Genomic DNA, 10030 nt, shown 5'->3' with positions numbered 1-10030 from the left:
ACTCATATACACACGCACACACATAGACTCACACACATACACATACACACACTCATACATGCACATGCACATACACACACACATATTCGCACACATACATACACACAAACACACATACATACATACAAACGCACATACATACACACAAACACATACATTCACACATACATAGACACACACATATACACATGCATACACAGACATCCACACACATACACGCATACACACACACATTCACACATACACACGCACATACATTCACACACATACACACCCAGACAACAATAGATTCTGTCTTCCTCTCCTGTTCAGTTACATTCCAAACGCCACCCACCCACGACCACCACCACATAACTCCCCAAAATACATTCAATTATTTTTCCCTATCTTCTATGGTGACAACCATTGCAGGGGAACGTTGAGCAGTGGTGGAGGGGGGTGGAGGAACAGGGATCCTAATTAGGGGGTCATGACAGGGTAAAGAATTTCCTATGGGGGAGGCTTCCTGTCTCTTCACTGTGGTTTGACTCCGGGGCGGGGGGGGGGGGGTCAGTCCTCATCATCATTCCTACCTACCTTATATATATATATATATATATATATATATATATATATATATATATATATCGTTGACTGAACACTATTCAATTTTTTTTCTCCGTGTTTTTCTCCTTGTCTCCGTATTCTTTCTGTTGAAGAGCGTAGCTCGAAACGTCAAAGACTTTCCGTATTCCCGAGCGTCATACTAATATATACTTTTGTTATTTACACCACCTGTCCTCGTCTGTTGTTATTTTTTGTATATTCTCCCATATATATATATACATATATATATATATATATATATATATACTTACACATACACATATATATGTGTGTATATATATATATATATATATATATATATATATATATATATATATACATATGCACACACACATATATATATATATACATATATTGAAAAGTTCCTGGCTCTGGTTAAAAGAAAATCCAAGAGGATCAGTTAATTATGATTCTATTCAACACATTCCCCTCTCACATTCACAGTTATTGCAGGGGTCCTCCAGCCAGGCCTTTCATGACACCCTTTAAAGCCAGGAGCTTTTCAGCATTCTTTGTATATATATTTATGTATGTATGTATGTATATGAAGTAGGGTGCTGAAAATTCACTCGCTTTGGGTCAAGGAAAATAGTGGAGGATCAGTTAATTATGATTTCATTCAACATATTCCCCTCTCAGATTCACACACTTATTGCAGGGGTCCTTCAGTTTTTCTAAGCCCTGTAAGAGAGCTCAGAAGGCCGGGCCTCCAACTAGGCCCTTTGCAATACCCTTAAAGCCAGGATCTTTCATCACCCGCCTCATATATCGCCTTACCATACACACATACATTTACACAAACAAATCCACTTGCAGGATATTGGTCAGCCGAGGGCTATAATCAAAGCTATTTGTCCAAGATGCCAGGCAGTGGAACCAAAGCCAATGACACCTGTTGGAGAAACGAACTTGTTAACCACATAGCCATACCTACACCCCAAAGTGTTATGGAAATATCATAAGGTGTAAGAAGGGTTCATGTTTCATTCTTTCTTTTGGTGTCATTTGGAGGTCAACTCTTTCTTATGTAGTGCAAAGAAGCCACAATGGATGGCTTTTGAAATGTTACAGGTATTCATTGGTGACTGATGATTAAAAGGTGTCTTTGTGTCTCTTTTGTCCTCCTTGGGTTTTGTAAGAACAAGTGTAGGAACTGCTCTGTATGTGTGTGTGTGTGTGTGTGTGTGTGTGAGAGCTTGTACTTTTCCTCCTGGTTTGTTTACCTAAACATATGTCTACCTGCATACCTTCCAGCATGCCTACCTTGCTTAATTATCTCTGTCAGTTTGTCAGCCTATCAGTCTGTCTGTCTGCCTGTGTTTCTTTCTGTCTGTCTGTCTGTGTTGCTTCCTTTCTGACTAGCTGTCAATCTATATATGGTTGCGCTTGGATATACATATCTATATAACATATATATATATATATATATATATATATATGACTTATTTCTTTTAAAGCCTGGTGCTTATTCTATCAGTCTCGTTTTTTATCGAACTGCTAAGTTACAGGGATGTAAACACACCAACACTGGATGCGAAGTGGTGTGGTGGGGGACAGACACACACACCCACAAACACACATATTTATATATATGACAGGCTTGTTTCAGTTTCTGTCTACCGAATCCACTCTCGAGATTCTCACACATACACGCCTATGTATGTATATATGTGTGAGTGTGTGTGTGTGTGTGTGTATATGTGTATATATATATATATATGTGTGTGTGTGTGTGCGTGTGTGGAGTCGCAATGACCCAGTGGTGAGAGCAGCGGACTCGCGGTCATAGGATCGCGGTTTCGATTCCCAGACCGGGCGTTGTGAGTGTTTATTGAGCGTAAACACCTAAAAGCTCCACGAGGCTCCGGCAGGGGATGGTGGCGAACCCTGCTGTACTCTTCCACCACAACTTTCTCTCACTCTTTCTTCCTGTTTCTGTTGTGCCTGTAATTCAAAGGGTCAGCCTTGTCACGCTGAATATTCCCGAGAACTACGTTAAGGGTAACACGTGTCTGTGGAGTGCTCAGCCACTTGCACGTTAATTTCACGAGCAGGCTGTTCCGTTGATCGAATCAACTGGAACCCTCGATGTCGTAAACGACGGAGTGCCAACAGTTTAAACGACGAGTGAGCTATGGGGAAATAACTCCTGTTTTAGAGAAAGATTTAATGAGTCAAGTTGCTATTATCTCCCTTTGTTTATAGTTTCAAAACTTGACGTGTTACGCGAGGAACCTTCTTATAGTCTATCGTCTTGTTAGAAATAGCAGTCAAATCTCCCTCAAATCGCATCTTAAAGTCTTAAAGTATAGTAGGACATAATTCATTGATATTGTTAAGAAAGTACTTTATGTGAATAAAACACAGGATCGTCATTGTTGGGACTCTTTTGATCACAGGTCTGCTGGATTAGACCTGACCTAGGGCTAAACAACAATGGTAAGACGAAAAGACACATTAGATAATGTAGTCCTAGATACACTATGCCAGAATAAAAGATGAGATGGCCACAGCTGATGCCTCTTTGATCATAGGTCTGTTGGCACAGGACTGACCTAGGGCTAAACAACAATAACAAGGAACAACACGAGATAATGTAGTCCTAGATACACTATGCCTGAATAAAAGATGGGATGGTCATGGCTGGAACATCTTTTACCATAGGTCTACTGGATCAGGACTGACCTGGCGCTAAACAACAACAACAAATCTATGTAGCAAAGAATCACCCTTGGCTGCCTCTTTGTGGTCATTCAAACTGCTAAATATAGCAGCTAAATATATTTCAATTAAACGTAATACATTGGACAAGGAAGGATGCTTGTATCGTCTGGCAGATCACTTCCCAGCCCAGGATTTGAAACCACTATCTTTGGGATTTTGAGTGTGACACCCAAACCACTGGACCAAGTGCTTTCACTCGGTTCGCTCGGATTGTGACGAATAATAGGGTAAAGACCCTCCTTCACTCATGAATGACCATGGGATTGCACCTAGAAAGTTCCCCCTCCGAGGCACAAGTCTGGGCAAGGTTGTTTATGGAAGACTGAAGCAAGTAAAACACGAAAGTTAATATTTAGCAGAGTCGCTGGAGGATCGAATAGATTGCTTTGCAGGGACCATTCTGGGACTGTAAGAAGAAACCACACGGGTGGGGCCTTAATTTGCCGTTCGTCCTTTCGGAAAGTAATCTGTCTTTTCTTTCGATTCTCCCTTTCACTCTTTTGCATTGTATGTGGGACTGAACCTGGAACCATGTAGTTGGAAAGCAAGTTTCTTACCACACACCCACTCAAATAAATAAGTAAATAAACACCCCCCAAAGGACGCCGAAGGTTACCACGGCGACCTTAAAAATTCCATCCTGGACTTGAAGAATCCAGGATAAGGTAAGCAAGAGTTATTCCCCTTCTTCCATCATCCCCAGATGGTGAGGTTAGCGTTATACCTATATTTGCTATTTGATGTCGCTAATGTTCCTAACATTTCGCAGCTTTTTTTTCCCTCTCTTTTTTCCTAGCTTTCCCTTTCTTTTCTTATCTCTTTCTCTCGCTCTAACTTTCTTCCTTTCTTCCCAATACAGCATTCGTCTTTTTATCTTTCTCTCTCTCTCTTCCTCTTTCTCTCTCTTTCACCATTTCTGTCTCTATCTGTCTATCTATCAATCTACCTATCTCTCTCTCTCTCTATCTCTCTATCTGCCTATCTCTCTCTCTCTATCTGCTTATCTCTCTCTCTCTCTCTCTCTCTCTATCTATCTATCTATTTACCTATCTCTCTCTCTCTCTCTCTCTCTCTCTCTCTATCTATCTATCTATTTACCTATCTCTCTCTATCTATCTACCTACCTATCTATCTATCTATCTATCTTTTTTCTTTTTTTTCTTACGATCCCTTTTTATTTTTTTTTCTCCTTTTTTTTTCTATTTTCGAAAAGAAAGGCTCTACATTGGGATCCTTTTTAAAACGGGGGCGCCAGTTTTCATTAATGTTTTACGTAGTGTTTTTGGCACCGAAAGACTTTCAAACTTCGTATACTTATCTATTTTGTGTTATAGAACAGAAAAAAAAATTTGTATTCGAATTTATTTCATGTAAAAAATTGTCTTATTTCGATAATTTCAACTAATCACTGACAAGTATTCAGTTGTTTATATTTACTCCTTTGGCTGATTAAGCGGTGTAAAGCGTATTTAATCTCCATAACTTCTGACATTTGTAGAGAGGCAACACGTGTGTTTGTTTTCCTTCGTTTTATTTGCTTTTTTCATTTTAAATTTATTGTTCGAAAAATGACTAGTCTAGGCGATTTGTATAGTTTTATTAATACAGAAGAGTATTTAACAGAGAAGGGTGTTATACCGTCCCCTAAGAAATTTTGTCCCCTCTGTGTTCGGCCCTGTGTGGCTAATAAATAAACTTATCTACGTACCCACATACCCAACCACCTCTCTATCTTATTAACGGATGACAGTCACATCGACTCCGCGTAAGTTTGCTTGTTTCTGCTTCCAAAAGTGTGTCTTGTCTACATGAGAAACTCGTCCAACAAATAGTAGATTCGATCTTGCAAATTGTTTCCACAGGAAACCTGCCCTGCGTTGTGTGTTTTCCTAGTTTTGTGAATTTGTTTTTCAAGTTGCTTTGCCGCCATTTTTCCTTATTAAGATGGCGTCTGCAGGACATGAAGACAGTTTTCGAACAAACACCGGTCTCTTTGGAGAGACGTTTGATACTGAGTTTCCGACATTGCCAACACCAAAACTTCGTGGAAGAAGGAAGAAACAGAGACATTTCAAACAAATGAATACTACAGACATAAACATGAATGCCGGTACCACCACCACCACCAACAACAACAACAACGACGCTATCGTCGCCAAGCCGTCCACCGTGACCTCCACGAAAGACAATAACACCAATACCGATACAACTTCACCTTCAACTGCTTTAACTGACGCCTCTGCCACCAACACTACCACCACCACCAAAAAGAAAAAAAATTTCGCTGAAGCAACAAGAATAAAGATAACCTATTTATCATTCACTGCCGAAGAAATCAATGAGGCAAAAGCATTGATTAGCAAAGAAGGCGGAATTATACGCATAAATATCCCAGAAAATGTATTAGAAGAAACACGAAAAAAGACAATCATCTATAAAATATTCAACGCAAAAACGAAAAGACCTGTAAAAGCACCACAGGGCAAAATTGAAATTTGTCTTCGTCCTGTATGGATATATAAAAACTATGTCAATTGGTGGCACAAATTTGCCACTGTGCAAGTGCATTTTCTCAATGAAAACCTGGCCAAACAATTTTCGACACAAACTCTTCGTACAAATGAGTTGGAAATGATACCCAGTTATCTTGGCGAGAGTGTGACAAACAATGTTCTTCCATAAGTAGTTTTGCGCATTGGCTATTATTATCTGCCATCTGCTTCAAAATTGAGGAAGCTAACATTTTGGAAATTGCTGTCTTAGAACAGCAAAACTGGGTGGGATAAACGTTGGAAATTCTTTTGCAAATCGATTGGTAATCGATTAATAAAATACCCACCTGTATTGAATTAACAGAAGTGGTGGAGGGCAGGCGGCCACATGTGCAACAGTGAGACACATCTAAAAAATGATTGTCCAACTGTCGCAACAACCACCAGCAAAATCTAAGAGAAATGCCTTACTACCCATACCAGCATCAACACAAAAGATGATAAAAGGAAGACCTTCAATACCAGCAACCGAAAATAAATCAATTCCTGAAAAAACAACAACATTGAAAACTAAAGATACAGAAAAAAACAAGAGAAGCTACAAAAACTGACTCCCCTCCCCTGTATCACCTCACACAAACAAACCAGAACCAACACCAACAAAAAGAACAACACAACCACTTACACGGACACACATAGACCTTCATAACATGCCCTTACCCCCTTCCGATTCCTCAAATTTCATTGGAAGACGAAAGTAGTGAGGAATGGCAAATAGCCAAAAAAGGACGGGGGAAGAGAAACAAAAAAAGAACAAAAACAAACACCAACAAAGCAGGGAGATACACAACTCCCGAAGACATTTCCAACTCAATCCCAAACAACAGCAACACCACCAGAACACATACGTCAACCATGCTCACAGCCATCAATACCAAAAACACAGAGTTGATGGATTACATCAACTCCAAAACAAACCTGACAGAAGACAACATAAAAACAAACAACCCCCCCATACACAACACGTCAGAATTATGTACATGACACCCACCTTGCACCACACCCTATGTTCAACTAAATAAAGCTTTCACTAATGCATTCTGGGTCTCTGTTAATTTTGTGTGCATGGCTTAACAAAAGCTATACATGTTTCTGTTTGGGTCAAATGTAAGATGTACCAGGCTTTTGTGCTTTTCTTGCCATACAAAGCTGAAACCTCGAGGAGACAAGTTATATGAAGAGAGAGCTGTGACGAGTTATAAATATTACTCTCTTTGACAAGATCAGGAAGAAAGAGGTCCTACGGTGTGCTGGTTTGCTTTCTATGATGGAAAACCTCATGGATAGGAATTCATGTTGGTTGCATCATGTACACAAGATGGACAATAAAAGCCTTCTCTGATAAATCCTTTGAGTGGATGGTACCTCTCTAAGTGTAGACCTGTGAGTTGGAGAGGGTACTTGCTCCTAGGCTTTCGGGGAAATCTCGGACATTGGGGTTCCTCAATTAGCCCTGAAGGCCTTCCTGTATCAGGAGGGCCACATCTCTATCATCCTTCTCGCCACTATTTTGTTGTCTTTTTTAAACCTTGTGTTCTATGCATATGTCTCTTCTTTTTTTTTTTTTCAGTATACTACAGTGTTTCTCAACCTCTTTACCTTTGCGTGACCCTTAAAATAAATTACATATCTTAAGGAACCCCTGCACAAAAAAATTATATACCATATCTCTTCAGTTATCTGGCCATTGAAAATTCCATTCATTTTCATAGGAATTTTCAATGGCCAGAGAACTAAAGAGATGGCGGTGTGGGTTCCCACCCCGGCATTTGAAACTCTGAGTTTTATCATGGCTACCGAATAAGTGTCACATATTTTTACAGATATATAAATAGGGCATCCATAAATTACAGACCTCATTAAATATATCCCCGATGGTTGTTATATATTTTTTGATAACATAACAGGTTAGATAGGATGATGTCTACATTACAATACCCAATACTATGTTGTGTATGTATAGTAATATTACAATCGTGAAATTAGCATTAGCTTATCTCACTCTTTCTCGTGGAACCCCTAGAAACCTTATACAGAACCCTAGAGTTCCAGGGAACACTGGTATATTGTGTATACTTTCTTTCAATTTTGTTTTAATCGTTTCGTTATATGTAAACCTCCACATTTTATGTCTGTCTGTGCTTTGTCCCCTGCATACCAATGAAATCATTATGACATTATTATTATAGACTGAAAGATATTGCTTGTGGAAAGGAATTTATTTTTGCCAACTCAAGTGAAAAATCAAGGAGAAAGGTCTATATATGTGTTTGTGATCATGTGTATACGTGTGTGTGTGAGAGACTTTGCATGCATGTGTATGCGTGTTTGGATGTGTGCGTGTTCATGCATATACATAAGTGTATATGATCATGTGTATACATCCATTATTTGTGGGAATATGGCGGGTGACACTTTTACTCCAAACGGAATTTGTTTGAACTTGTAAAATCCACGGTTCCTGTTGATTGTTAGCAGATGAGTGCAATCTTCCTCTGACTGAATTTACAGGTATGTCTCTGAGAGGTCTAACTTTGAGAACATTTTCCCTTCTTTTAGTTTAGCAAATGCTTCTTCTGGGCTTGGTAGTGGGTGATTGTGTATGAGTAAACAGTCGTTCAATCCAGTTGAGAAGTCTGAGCACACTCTTAGCTTATCATTTTTTTTTTTTCTTTACATAGACCACTGGTATTGTCCAGTCTGCATGGTCAATCTTTGCAATTATATTCAGGCTTTCCAACCTTTCTAGTTCTTTATTGACGTGGTCTACCACCACAAACGGCACATTCCGTTTGAGCCTGAAAATAAGTGTTGAATTTGTTTTTTATCGCAATCCTTATGCTTTTCTGCAACAGCGTAAACCTTCTGAAAAAACTTTTGGGAAAGTTTCTTTCATTTTTTTTGGCCTCAATTCATGAACCTCATTCAATCGTTTCACTCCACCTTTTACATTAATTGCCCAAAACACTTATGGGTGTATCCCATAAATTAAACTTCTCTATACATTCGGCGTCAAATAGATTCTGAGATTTTTTTCAACCCATAAACATTCACTTTTATTCATTATATTACAAATGTGTTCACCTGTGAAATATAATTTTCTTTTCATAACACACTATTTTATTTGGACTGAACAATTTACCCATTCGTTCCCATGTTTTTCTCATTTATGATTGTAATGACTCATGGCTAATTTCATTCTGACGCTTGTGATTTCAAATTTATTACATTCACAAATTTTATGTTTGTTGTAGTCACAACTTTTTCTTTGTTTGTTTTTTTTTTGTTTTTTTTTCTCGTTTGTTTGTTCCATTTTCCTATCATTCTAGTTCTGCAGTGCGATTTTATATGACCTCTAAACACTGCTAGCTCTCACTGCACATGCAACCATGTGCTGCCATCTGTTGGCACGCTACAGAACACTAGTCCGGAAACTTTTTGATATTACCTCGTATGTATGTATTTGTGCATCCATGTGTGTGTGTGTATGCATGTGTATCTGTATGTTTGCTTGTCTGTGTGTGTGTGCGTGTGTGTCTGTATTTATGTGTATATCAGTGTGTGTTTATTAACATGTATGTGTGTGTGTGTATGATCACATGTATGCATGCACGTATATCCCTGTGTATCCACATTCGTGTAAAACGATACATTATTAATACTCTGGTAATATATATCTACAAATCTGAGTTCAAATGCCACCGAGGTCAACTTTGCCTTTCATCCTTTCAGGGGCGATAAAATAAGTACCAGTTACATACTGGGGTCAATCTAATCGATTTACCCACTATCACAAAACTGCTGGTCTTGTGCCAAAATTTGAAACGAATAGACATCTACAAGTCTACAATGGGTGATGTTGACACAATTTCATGCAGTTAAGAACATGACATGGCAGAACAAATTGAGAAAATTACAGGAAATAAATAATTCAGATATGAAAAGATAACAGAGGTTAAACCAGATCTGTTTTGCACTTTTTTTCCTTATCTTCTTCTATCTTCTGGCATTTTGTCTGCTCACTTTCAATTGTTCTTAGCCACATAGAACCACACAAATTGTGTGGCATTAATCTGTGTCACGGATGGGACAATTTGTTAGTGTGCTGCGAGGTGTCCTCTCAGGGAGGGGCTGGAGTGGGCTAGTTG

This window comes from Octopus bimaculoides, chromosome 28 (assembly GCF_046866305.1).
Source record: "Octopus bimaculoides isolate indiv1 chromosome 28, ASM4686630v1, whole genome shotgun sequence".
NCBI lineage: Eukaryota > Metazoa > Mollusca > Cephalopoda > Octopoda > Octopodidae > Octopus > Octopus bimaculoides.
Note: the sequence above shows the minus strand (reverse complement) of the source record.